At 44.8% G+C, this 13,951-nt stretch overlaps 1 protein-coding gene across 4 annotated transcripts in view; it reads right to left on the minus strand.

Annotated features, from left to right (window-relative positions):
* The window catches only part of LOC122946230, a 191,602-nt gene that overhangs the window by 54,411 nt on the left and 123,240 nt on the right, over positions 1-13,951 (minus strand). The window lies entirely within an intron of this gene.

Consider the following 13,951-nt stretch of genomic DNA (forward strand, 5'->3'; position numbering starts at 1 on the left):
GCTATTTTTGTTTCTTTCAGCGGTCCCATACTGTCGGCTTTCTTGGTTTTCTTTTTTTCCTTTTTATTCAATGGTTCTGCATATCTGATTTTGTCATTAACATATAATGCCCAAAAAAAATGGGTTGCAGTTATATTTATAAAGTATCTAACCATGTGGTAATTCTTTGCAACCATGTTATGACAATGTAATCAATCTTATATCTGATCCTGATGCAGCAATGACAAGAATTCCTGCACATAATGATTTGTTGATGATGGTAGTCATGGTAATGTGACCTCACCACGTTTTTTGCGTCAGGTGCGGCGCACTATTTAAATCTCTAGTTTACAAAGGCTCATATCGGAGCCGAAACACGTGTTGCCTATTTGTGCTTTGATCCTTTGATGCCAGAATAAAGCAGTTTCTTCAACTACACTCAAGTGCCGGTCTTTTCTACGTATTAAGTGGGCTGTCTGTCCCTGACTCGAGCACCGGGACCTCTGGAACGAGGAGTGCCGTCCGTACTTCATTACATTGTCCTTGGGAGATAAGTGGATCACTTCTCAATTGTCTCCAGGACAAAACACTGTGTAGAACATGTTTTGGCCAAAAAGCCATGAGTACGGCCAGGTCCAAGAGACTTTTTACAACTAATTCGTGCTATGTTAGGATATTATATGTCTGTGTATTGTAAAGGTTGGGACATTGTATATGTTGACTAGTGAGGTCTGTTCCATTGTCTCTCTGTGTGTATTGGCGATTGTCCTGAGAGATAATTGAATTACAACTCGGTTGTCTCCAGGACAGAGGACATTGTGTATTCTCCTGCCTATGGTGATTTATGTTAACCATGGTGTACCATGATTATATCACAGGCAGAGGGGAGGATTCTATGTGGGTTGTAGCCTTTGTGTTATTGGTTAATGTATATTTGTTGTGGGTGTCTCCCTTGCATGGGAGCAGGGCATAAAATAAATGATTCAACTGCTAATAAAGTGTCACTGATTTTACCCCTTCATGTAGTCTCGCCGCATGTTTGGGGGACTGGGATCTTCTATTAGCTTTATTACGGATTATCGGCTGTTTGTTCGGGAGTAAGCTGCATAAGGGCTCAACTATACAGGGAGTGCAGAATTATTAGGCAAGTTATATTTTTGAGGATTAATTTTATTATTGAACCACCACCATGTTCTCAATGAACCCAAAAAACTCATTAATATCAAAGCTGAATATTTTTGGAAGTAGTTTTTAGTTTGTTTTTCGTTTTAGCTATTTTAGGGGGATATCTGTGTGTGCAGGTGACTATTACTGTGCATAATTATTAGGCAACTTAACAAAAAACAAATATATACCCATTTCAATTATTTATTTTTACCAGTAAACCAATATAACATCTCAACATTCACAAATATACATTTCTGACAATCAAAAACAAAAACAAATCAGTGCCCAAAATAGCCACCTTTCTTTGCAAGGACAGTCAAAAGCCTGCCATCCATGGATTCTGTCAGTGTTTTGATCTGTTCACCATCAACATTGCGTGCAGCAGCAACCACAGCCTCCCAGACACTGTTCAGAGAGGTGTACTGTTTTCCCTCCTTGTAAATCTCACATTTGATGATGGACCACAGGTTCTCAATGGGGTTCAGATCAGGTGAACAAGGAGGCCATGTCATTCGATTTTCTTCTTTTATACCCTTTCTTGCCAGCCACGCTGTGGAGTACTTGGACGCGTGTGATGGAGCATTGTCCTGCATGAAAATCATGTTTTTCTTGAAGGATGCAGACTTCTTCCTGTACCACTGCTTGAAGAAGGTGTCTTCCAGAAACTGGCAGTAGGACTGGGAGTTGAGCTTGACTCCATCCTCAACCCGAAAAGGCCCCACAAGCTCATCTTTGATGATACCAGCCCAAACCAGTACTCCACCTCCACCTTGCTGGCGTCTGAGTCGGACTGGAGCTCTCTGCCCTTTACCAATCCAGCCACGGGCCCATCCATCTGGCCCATCAAGACTCACTCTCATTTCATCAGTCCATAAAACCTTAGAAAAATCAGTCTTGAGATATTTCTTGGCCCAGTCTTGACGTTTCAGCTTGTGTGTCTTGTTCAGTGGTGGTCATCTTTCAGCCTTTCTTACCTTAGCCATGTCTCTGAGTATTGCACACCTTGTGCTTTTGGGCACTCCAGTGATGTTGCAGCTCTGAAATATGGCCAAACTGGCAAGTGGCATCTTGGCAGCTGCACGCTTGACTTTTCTCAGTTCATGGGCAGTTATTTTGCGCCTTGGTTTTTCCACACGCTTCTTGCGACCCTGTTGACTATTTTGAATGAAACGCTTGATTGTTCGATGATCACGCTTCAGAAGCTTTGCAATTTTAAGAGTGCTGCATCCCTCTGCAAGATATCTCACTATTTTTGCCTTTTCTGAGCCTGTCAAGTCCTTCTTTTGACCCATTTTGCCAAAGGAAATGAAGTTGCCTAATACTTATGCACACCTGATATAGGGTGTTGATGTCATTAGACCACACCGCTTCTCATTACAGAGATGCACATCACCTAATATGCTTAATTGGTAGTAGGCTTTCGAGGCTATACAGCTTGGAGTAAGACAACATGCATAAAGAGGATGATGTGGTCAAAATACTCATTTGCCTAATAATTCTGCGCTCCCTGTATTATATGGGTTCCTTTACACCCACATTTTAACGTGTGCTGACTACTGGGTGGCCACCATGCTGGATCCCCGTTACAAAGAAAATGTGCCGTCCTTAATTCCCTCACTGGAGCGTGATCGGAAGATGCGCGACTACAGGCGCACGCTGGTAGACGCGCTCCTGAAAAAAGTCCCGACTGACCCCGGGGGACAAGTGAAAGCACAATGCGAAGGTAGGGGAGGAGGAAGAGGTCACCAACGCAGCTGTGTCAGCGCCAGCACCTCAGATGGCAGGGTTAGCATGGCCAACATGTGGAAAAGCTTTGTCACCTCGCCGCAACAACCGGACCCAACTGCTGATATGGAGCGTGTTAGCAGGAGGCAGCATTTGAGCAAAATGGTGGAACAGTACCTGTGCACACTACTACATGTACTGACTGATGGTTCTGCCCCATTCAACTTCTGGGTCTCCAAATTGTCCACATGGCCAGAGCTTGCCCAGTATACCTTGGAGGTGCTGGCTTGCCCATTTTACTGCCTTTTACATCCCTCTAGCCTTTTCAAGGACTATTTTAGAGCAATTTTAATTTAAAAAAAGGGCCAATTTTAGTGCCCTAAATAAAAAAAAAATATATATTTTCAATTGTCGGGTGAAATTTTGCCATTTTTTAACGTATACAAACCCCTTCTGTGCCTGGGTGGCAGGGGCCTAAATCTCTCAAAATCCTCTGTTGTATTGCTGGGTGACATGAACCCCCTTTTGCCGTGAATGAACCCCTGCTGTGCCTGGGCTACAGGGGCCTAAATCTCTCAAAATGCTCTGTTGTATTGCTGGGTGACATGAACCCCCTTTTGCCGTGAATGAACCCCTGCTGTGCCTGGGTTACAGGGGCCTAAATCTCTCAAAATGCTCTGTTGTATTGCTGGGTGACAAGAACCCCCTTTTGCCGTGAATGAACCCCTGCTGTGCCTGGGTGACAGGGGCCTAAATCTCTCAAAATCATCTGTTCTATTGCTGGGTAACAAGAACCCCCTTTTGCCGTGAATGAACCCCTGCTCTGCATTGCTGACAGGGAACTAAATTTATTGAAAACATCTGTAACTGATCAGAAGATGCGCGCCTACAGGCGCACGCTGATGATAGCATTCCCACCTGACAGCGGGGGCACAGTGGAAGCACAAGGCAAAGTCAGAGGAGTAGGAAGAGGTCGCCAACACAGCTGGGGCACCGCCAGCACCTGAGAAGGCAGGGTTAGCATGGCCAAAATGTGGAAAAGCTTTGTCAGCCTTGGAGGTGCTGACCTGCCCTGCAGCCAGTGTATAGTGTGAACGTGTGTTTTAGCACGGCAGAGAGCATTATCACAGGCCGCAGCCAATGTGGACAAGCTTACGTTTATTAAAATGAACAGGGCATGGATCCCACAGGACTTGTCCGTACCTTGTGCAGAATAGAAATTTATACCTGCATCAACATCCATTCTTATACTCAAATGCACTTATTCTTTGTTTTATTTTGTTATATGTCCCAATATTTTGGGATTCAAAAATTAAAAATAACACATATCAGTGTTGGCCTACCTATTCCTCCTTCGCCGCCGCTTCCACCTACACCGCCACGTCAACCTACACAGCCACATTTACCTGCGAGTCAAAAAATTTGATCTATTTGATCAAATGCCCTTGCAGGCTATGCAAACGGTGAGGGACAGGATATGCAATCATAAGTCCACAATTAGGACTAAAAATCTATTACTACCGTTGCCTTACCACTTTGATAGATGTAAACATTGTATAGCTCAGTTAAGCTTTCAGGTTTTGGAGCAAGTTGTGATACCAAGGAGAGAAGGCGATATAAAAAAGCTTTTACTTCGTAGAGAGGCATTTTGGATACATACTCGTGATACATTGCATTCCAAGGGTCTAAATCGCGATTATGAGGTTGCAAGGTTATGAGATTATGTGTATGTTTTTGTATTGCTTGATTTGAATAATTTCTTTCTTTTCCTTTATTGTAGACATTATCGACTCGCTGATCTGCTATTTTCGATATTGTGAAATTTCTTCTGTTATGTGTGTTCTCGTACTATAGTGAAACCAAGAAATCGGTTGGTCTATTTTTTGTTCCCGCCCATAAGGGGGTGGATGATGTCACTTTGATTAATTGATGTATATATATATATATAAGAGTCACTGTGAATCATGACATGTATCTGTTGATGAAGGCTATATGCCTAAACACGTTAATTTGAAATAATCTACTGAGCAATAAAGAAATTAATATTCGCAACATATTGGCGGCTTGCTGGATTTTTCATTGATCTACGTGGAGCACGCTCCTTCCGGGCAATGGTAGGTAATTGGCAGGTGCCGGCGATATTCAATTTCATCCTCCTCCATTGACATCCTTCATCCCCAACAGAAACAAGGCACATCATTGATCCCAATAAATCTCCCTCCTATCATATGGGTAAAGTGAAGCATTGCCACAGTATGTTACACCTGATCAGCATGCGCGATATAAGCCACAAAATCACAGATCCTGTTTAGTTCCTATCATAATTATACTCTGAGGGGAAAATATCAAAAAATTCAAAACACAAAAATTCTCCCCTCCCCCTTTAAAACCTACATTTTAGTTCCAATAAGAACTAAAATTAAACATACAATGTCCCATCAGAATAGCCTCCTTGAAAAGGGCAATCCTACTGTCTTCAAAACACTATCCTTATACCATCCTATCATACAGGTATTAAGGGATTAAGTATACTGAGTGTGGGCTGTGGGATCGCATCAGGAGAAAAAGAAACCAATTAAGTTAGAAGGCTCAACCCAGACCAGACCTGACCCCATGAATAGATCTGTCCTTACTGCCCCACATGCCACTGCAGCTGTCTGCCATCATGTTCCATACTGTATGGAAGCTGCTGCTGTCATCATGCAACTGCCTCTGCCTGCATACTCATGTTCTGGACCATATGGGTGCTGTTGCTTCTCCGCTATTGCAGCTGTTACTCCCTGCTGCTAATCCATTTCCATCACCCCTACTGCCAGTACTATTACCGCTAAACAACTGTCACTACCACCACTAATATGTGTTTGTAAAAAAAAAAAAATATTGCATTTTAATACTGAAAAAATTAAAACCTTTGGGGGAAAAAATGATCACCATATTCTGACTTTTTTAAAGTTTTCAGTAATTTGAAGTGTGTGCGACTTTTTGTTCATTTTTTATTAAAGAAAATAATAATTGGGGAGTTGAAGTGACAAAAAATGTCGAATTGGCTGTTTTTATTTTTTCCTCATTACGCCATTTGCCATATGCCATTAATAATTTCAATTTTATGGGCATTTTCGCATGCAGCAATGCACATGATGTTTATTTGTTAAGTATTTTTATTTTAACGCTTAGAGTACCCTGAGATTTTCCATTTTTGCGTTTTTGTTTTTCATTCCCCACCTTCCCATGGTCCTAATTTTTTTTATATTTCTATTCACATAGTCTTTTGAGGGCTTCTTTTTTGTGGGAAAAGTTGTACTTTCTAATGGGTAGAATTGGGAAAAAATGCAATTCTGACATTTTTTATTTTATTTTTACACCGCACACTATGCAGTAAATTTGACCTGTAATCTTCATTCTCCAGGTCAGTACGGTTACAAAGATACAACAATTAGATAATTTTTATTGCATTTTAATACTGAAAAAAAAATTAAACCTCTCATAAAAAAATTAATAATGTTATCACCATATTCTAACTCCTATAACTTTTTTGTAGATATGTGTACAGGGCTGTGTGAGGGTTCATTTTTTTGTCGAGAGATCTGTAGTTTTTGGTGGTACCAATTTGAAGTGTGTGCGACTTTTTGATCACTTTAAAAAAAAATATTATTGGGGAGCTAAAGTGACAAAATAGCAAATTGGCAGTTTTTTTTTCCTGTTACGCCATTTACCATATGCCATTAATAATGTTATATTTTAATTGTATAGGCATTTTTGCACGCGGCGATGCCCATGATGTCTATTTTTATATTTTTTTAAGTTTTAAAATGTTTATTTTCATTTTCAAATAAAAACATAGTAACAAGTCACAAGCAATGGTGTAACATGGTACAGAATACAAGTATATGTAGGATGGTGACACAAATCGACAAGCTTTAATTAATTGTTTGAAAAGCAAGGTGAGAGGCAAGGACATGACTAGCACATGAAAAGTGATCCTCAATCACTCTAGTCTGACAATAAAAATAAAAAAATGCACGCCCAGTTTATTTGACACCTTAGCGTGAGTAAGCTTAGTAGTAGTTCTCTTCCAGAGCTAATGAATATGAGGCTGATATTAGAACTTCACCTAGTGTTACAGTGTTAGCCCAAAGGTGGGAACAAGAATACAAGCTAATCTGGAATTATAAAGGACTGGGAGACCTGTCATTTGACCACAGGGCCCAACGCTTAAGAAAAGCAGGGTGGGTGCGAGATTCCCAGGAGGAAAGCTCATACGTTCAGAGAGTACACTGGCTGCAGGGCAGGCCAGCACTTCCAAGGCATACAGGGCAAGCTCTGGCCATGTGGACAATTTGGAGACCCAGAAGTTGAATGGGGCAGAACCATCAGTCAGTATGTGTAGTCGTGTGCACAGGTACTGTTCCACCATGTTGTTCAAATGCTGCCTCCTGCTAACACGCTCCATATCAGCAGTTGGGGCCGGTTGTTGCGGCGAGGTGACAAAGCTTTTCCACATGTCGGCCATGCTAACCCTGCCTTCTGAGGTGTCGGTGCTGACACAGCTGCGTTGGCGACCTCTTCCTCCTCCCCTGCCTTCGCCTTGTGCTTCCACTTGTCCCCTGGCGTCAATCGGAAATGCTCTCAGGAGCGCATCTACCAGCGTGCGCCTGTAGTCGCGCATCTTCCAATCACGCTCCAGTAAGGGAATTAAGGACGGCACATTGTCTTTGTAACGGGGATCCAGCAGGGTGGCCACCCAGTAGTCAGCACACGTTAAACTGTTAGCAACTCTGCTGTCGTTGCGCAGGAACTGCGGCATGTAGTCGCTCATGTGTGCCAGGCTGCCCAGAGGTAAGGACAAGCTGTCCTCTGTGGAAGGCGTATCGTCTGCGTCCTCTGTATCCCCCCAGCCACGCACCAGTGATGGGCCCGAGCTGCATTGGATGCCACCCCGCTGTGAACATGCTTTATCCTCCTCCTTGTCCTCCAGTAGTGGGCCCTGGCTGGGCAAATTTGTACCTGGCCTCTGCTGTTGCAAAAATCCTCTTTCTCAGCCACTTCTAAAAGACTGGCCTGAAAGTGTTAGAGATGACCCCTCTTGCTCCTCCTCGTCCTGGGCCACATCCTCTTTCATCATCGCCCTAAGTGTTTTCTCAAGGAAACATAGAAGTGGTATTGTAACGCTGATATCGCCATGTTGGTGGAGTACTCAAAACAGCGCAACATGGCACACAGGTCTCGCATGGAGGCCCAGTCATTGGTGGTAAAGTGGTGCTGTTCCGCAGAGCGACTCACCCGTGCATGCTGCAGCTCAAACTCCACTATGGCCTGCTGCTGCTCGCACAGTCTCTCCAGCTTGTGCAAAGTGGAGTTCCACCTGGTGGGCATGTTGCATATGAGGCTGTGGACGGGAAGGCCGAAGTTACGCTGTAGAGCAGACAGCAGACGGCGGCAGGATGAGAACGTCAGAAGCGCGCACAGACGGTCCGCACTTTACGCTGCAGCTCTGACATGTTGGTGTAGTTGTGAATACATTTCTGCACCACCAAATTCAGCACATGCGCCAGGCAAGGGATGTGCGTCAAACCGGCTAGTCCTAGAGCTGCAACGAGATTTCGCCCATTATCGCACACCACCAGGCCGGGCTTGAGGCTCACTGGCCGCAACCACTCGTCGGTCTGTTGTTCTATACCCCGCCACAACTCCTGTGCGATGTGGGGCCTGTCCCCCAAACACATCAGTTTCAGAACGGCCTGCTGACATTTACCCTTGGCTGTGCTGAAGTTGGCGGTGAAGGTCTGTCGCTGACCGGATGAGGAGGTGGTAGAAGAGGAGGAGGAAGCCAAGTAGGAAGAGGCGGCAACAGGAGGCAAAGAATGATGCCCTGCGATCCTTAGCGGCGGAAGGACTTGCGCCAAACAGCTCTCCGCCTGGGGCCCAGCCGCCACTACATTTACCCAGTGTGCAGTTAGGGAGATATAGCGTCCCTGGCTGTGCTTACTGGTCCGCGTATCTGTGGTTAGGTGGACCTTGCAACAGATGGCAATGCGCAGTGCACACTTGATTTTACCTGATACTCGGTTGTGCAGGGAGGGCACGACTCTCCTGGAGAAGTAGTGGCAGCTGGAAATGATGTACTGTGGGACAGCAAGCGACATGAGCTGTTTGAAGCTGTCCGTCTCCACCAGCCTGAATGACAGCATTTCTAAGGCCAGTAGTTTAGAAATGCTGGCATTCAGGGCCAGGGATCGAGGGTGTCTAGGTTCGAATTTACGCTTTCTCTCAAAGGTTTGTGAGATGGAGAGCTGAACGCTGTGACATGGTGGAGATGCTTGGTGACGGAGGTAGTGCTGTTGGTGGCACATCCTCTGTTTGCTGGGCGGCAGGTGCCAACGTTCTTGCAGAGGAAGAGGCCGAGGCAGCAGCAGAAGAGGGAGCAGGAGGGGCCTGAGCTCTTTCTTGGTGTTGAAGGTGCTTACTCAACTGCTGCTGGTGTCTCGCATGTAGATGCCTAGTCATGCAGGTTGTGCTAAGGTTCAGAACGTTAATGGCTATAAATCCTTTATAGCCAGGATTTCTATTGTCGGGGCAAAAACCAAGGGGAAGAGAGGACAACCCTGTCTCACCCCTCGTTCTATACAGAAGCTATCAGATAATATACTATTAACTGATATTCTGGTTTTGGAATCTTTATATATAATCTTCATCCAGTCTATAAAGCCTGGGCCAATACCAAATTTTGTCATAGCTTCCCATACAAAGTCCCAGTTCACAGAGTCAAATGCTTTATGCGCATCTAATGATAGAATAGAGCATAATTCTTTATTATTCTCTGTAAACTGGATATTTGCAAAGACCCTCAGCAAGCTCATTGTTGTAGACCTATCCGGAATAAATCAGTTTTGGTCCTCATGGATCAGATGTACTATGACCTTCCTCAATCTTTTCACCAAAATCCTAGCCAGAATTTTACAATCATTATTCATGAGTAAAATTGGACTGTACGATATGGGATCCAATCGGTCCTTATCTTTTTTTGGTATTAAAATAATCGTCGCGTCTCCCATAGACTCTGGGAGACCTCCTGTAGCTTTTGAGTATTCAAATACTTCCATAAGTCTATTTGCCCAGAACTCTTTATCTATTTTATATAATTCATTTGGAATACTGTCCCGGCCTGGTGTTTTACCAGATGGTGCTTCATTTATTGCTACTAATATCTCCTTTACGGATATAGGCCGGTCTAATGCTATCTGTTGATCATCATTGAGTTTAGGGTTCCTATTTCTTGCACATATTTTATCATCTCTTCATGTATCTGGGTTTTTACGGAGTACAGTTCTTTATAAAAGGTCTTGAATATATCCCATATATCATTATTATAGTAGGCCTTCTTTTCCTCTAATTGCGGCGATATTCTCAACCGCCTCTATGTTCTTGATTATCTTGGATAGAACTTTACCCGGTTTACCTCCTTCCCAGAATTTATCAATCCTCTTATATAGGCCTTAGCAGTGTCCCAAACCACATTCACTCCAGCTGTATCATTAATTTGAAAAAAGAACGTCAAATCCTTTAATATTTGATCTTCTTTACCTATTAAATTGAGCCATATGGGATTTATCATGTAGTTTTTACGCTTCCCTTTCAGATTCTCGACTTTCAAACCCACCTTTACCAATACTGGAGAGTCATCTGAGATACATCTCAGTTCATACAAGACCTTCATTCCATGTGGGGTCTAGGACCTCATCATCCCCTGCAGAGTGTTCCACCCAGTCTTCCTCGCTGACCTCCTTTTCGGTCTGCACACTGCAGAAAGACGCAGCCGTTGGCACCTGTGTTTCGTCGTCATCACAGATGTGCTGAGGTGGTATTCCCATGTCCTCATCAGGAAACATAAGTGGTTGTGCGTCAGTGCATTCTATGTCTTCCACCCCTGGGGAAGGGCTAGGTGGATGCCCTTGGGAAACCATGCCAGCAGAGTCTTCAACCAGCATAAGAGACTGCTGCATGACTTGAGGCTCAGACAGGTTCCCCGATATGCACGTGGGTGATGTGACAGACTTATGGGAATGGGTTTCAGGCGCCACCTGTGCACTTTGTGTTGAAGACTGGGTGGGAGATAATGTGAACGTGCTGGATCCACTGTTGGCCACCAAATTGACTAGCGCCTGTACTTGCTCAGGCCTTAACATCCTTAGAACGGCATTAGGCTCGACCAAATATCGCTGTAGATTCTGACGGCTAGTGGGACCTGAGGTAGTAGGTTCAGTAGGACGTGTAGCTGTGGAAAAACAGCCACGTCCTCTACCTGCACCAGAGGCTCCACCAACACCACCACCATGACCATGACCACGTCCCTTATTAGATGTTTGCCTCATAGTTAGCATTCACAAAGCAAAGTAAAAAGTTGTTAAGTCTGTTAAAAATAACTACCCGCCGGCGGAGCCTGGCCGTTGGTGTGGATGGCTGTGTGAAAGATCAGCTCCTCCACGTCCCAGCATCTATAGCCTCTTAAAAAGCGGTGACCTGTGAAAAAATGGTCAAATACGGGCGAGACAGAGGGCTGGAACCCCCGGACACACCGAGATCGCATAAAGGGCAGCAAGATATGCAGAAATTTCTAAAAAAAAGAAGCTCACACTCACCGGGTGCAACTGCCAAGATGGCAGCGGCGCGCGAAGCTGAGGTGGAAGCCGAGGACTCAGAGGCAGACAGTGACAGAGGTGGTGCGACTGCTGAACGGGACCCAGCGCCTGTGTCTAAATCATTCCTTACTAAGGTACTCGGTCAAGCATTAGACAAAGCTCTGAGACCGGTGCTCACGGAGCTAGCGGACATTAAAGCGGAGATCTCCCAAATCGGATATAGGGTTGAAGCACTAGAAAACTTGGCCCAAGACCTGAGATCGCACGCTACAGGAGTGGCAGACTGCCTGAATAGTCACGCAGCTGAGCTCAACAGAGCATTTGCATTGCTGGAAGATCAGGAGAACCGCAGCCGAAGGCGCAATATTCGGATAAAAGGCCTACCTGAATCCTGGGCTGCGGAATCACTCCGCAAAGTTGCAATGGAGATCTTCACAGATTTACTAAGCCCGAACTCCGCTGAATCTATCACCATTGAGCGAATACACAGGGCTTTAAGACCCCTACCGAAACCGAACGAGAGGCCAAGGGACGTAGTTTGCGGCCTCTTATCGTTTGTGGACACAGCACGTGTTATGGAGGCGGCGCGCACAAGAAGCCGTATTGTTTATGACGGCGCAGATATTGCGCTATATCAAGATATCGCACCATCTACACTTGCGAAGAGGCGGATATTAAAGCCCCTGCTAGATGCGTTAAGGGCACAGAAGATACCGTATACGTGGATGTACCCCTTTGGACTATCGGTACTCAAGAACGGGAGACGTATTGCTATTCATGTACCAGAGGACCTGGAAGGTGCGTGGGATCGCATTGGTATCCAACCCATCGAGGTCCCCTCATGGCTGCCTGTGACCTGCCCAGCAGCGCTCCCGCCCTTGCAGCGGCAAACGGAATCCTGGAAGAAAGTCCAGCGAGCCAAGACCCCCAAGACATCCAGACCCCAGATAGAAGCTTCGGATCCTCCGGCATGAGACGTCTAGAAAGGGGATACGGTGCAGTATTACTGAGGACTTAGAGGGACATAGTAGTAATGCTATTGCTAGATCGGTCCTTACTATTGAACAGAGTCGACCCTCCGGGGCGCTCTAGTCTTCCTTCATCCACGTTCTGGGATTTGAAGATGAGTCGACATCTCTCTTAAGGACACACTGTCACTTCTAGTTTAATCCTCAGGCGGTCAACATGTCATGTTTGTATTTTATTTTCTTGGTTGTCGATTTTCAAGCGACATTGATTGTTACACTTCTTAACACTAAGTCGTCCATCTGTTAGTTGAAGTAATAATTAGGATGACATTAATCGCAGATGGGTTGCTATCACCTCCCTGCGAGATTATGTATGTACTGATACGCTGTTGTTAAACAGATTCATAGTATGTTAACATATGTGGAATCATATGGGAGAAGTTACGCCGATGGGGTTCTCCTATGTGAAACCACGACTGAGACTCACGCTACCATACACAGTTTCTTAATAGTGTGTATTCTGTTTATTTTATCGGGATTCTGAACCCTGTCCTTGCATGGGATTGCATTTGCGATTCACAAGTACAGGTGAAATCCAGTATAACACGATTTATATATCCTTGCTCTACTTAATGTTATAGGTATTCTGTTGTTCATAACACTCTCTAGCTCAGAGGATGGCAAAATACCTCTCTCTTCTCCCCCTCCCCCCCCCTTTTTACGTCCCCAATAAATCACCAGTTCGCTGGCTCCTACAGGCCCTAGACACCCTCAAGCTTTTTGCGGAGGGACAAATAATCCTATGCGCAGACTTGAATCTTGTCCTAGACCCGGCAATGGATTCATCCTCCACTAAGTCCCATATATCACAGAAACTCCTTAGCAAACTCTACAAGAAACTCCAGGAACTACACCTAATAGATGTGTGGCGTAGCCTCAAACCCTCAGTCAGGGATTATTCCTTTTACTCTAGCCCACATGGGACATACCAGAGGTTAGACTACGTTTTGACTTCTGCAACTTTTCTTCCCAACTCTAGGTCGGCTGAAATTGGAAATATCACGGTGTCTGATCATGCACCATGCACGGTGACCTTCTCCCTGGCCTCCCTACCGAACAGAGAATGGAGTTGGAAACTGAACGAGTCCTTATTACTCAATCAATCTCACTTGGATCAGGTTAGGACACAGCTGTTGGAGTATTTTGCGCTCAATTCACCCGCACACAGCTCACAGCCCATGGTATGGGAAGCCCACAAGGCTTTTATCAGAGGGTGCTTTATTTCCCTGGGTTCCAGAGTTAAGAAAGAGAGACAGAAGGAAGTAGACACACTTTTGGGGAAAATAGCAGAAATAGAAAAGATACACAAAGTTTCACTGAAAACAATACACCAAAAGGCTTTGACAGAGCTTAGGTTACAACTCCGTGACCTTCTCAACCAAAGGGTTATGAGGCAGATGCTGAATTTCCAACATA

The sequence above is a fragment of the Bufo gargarizans genome, chromosome 9, assembly GCF_014858855.1.
Source record: "Bufo gargarizans isolate SCDJY-AF-19 chromosome 9, ASM1485885v1, whole genome shotgun sequence".
NCBI lineage: Eukaryota > Metazoa > Chordata > Amphibia > Anura > Bufonidae > Bufo > Bufo gargarizans.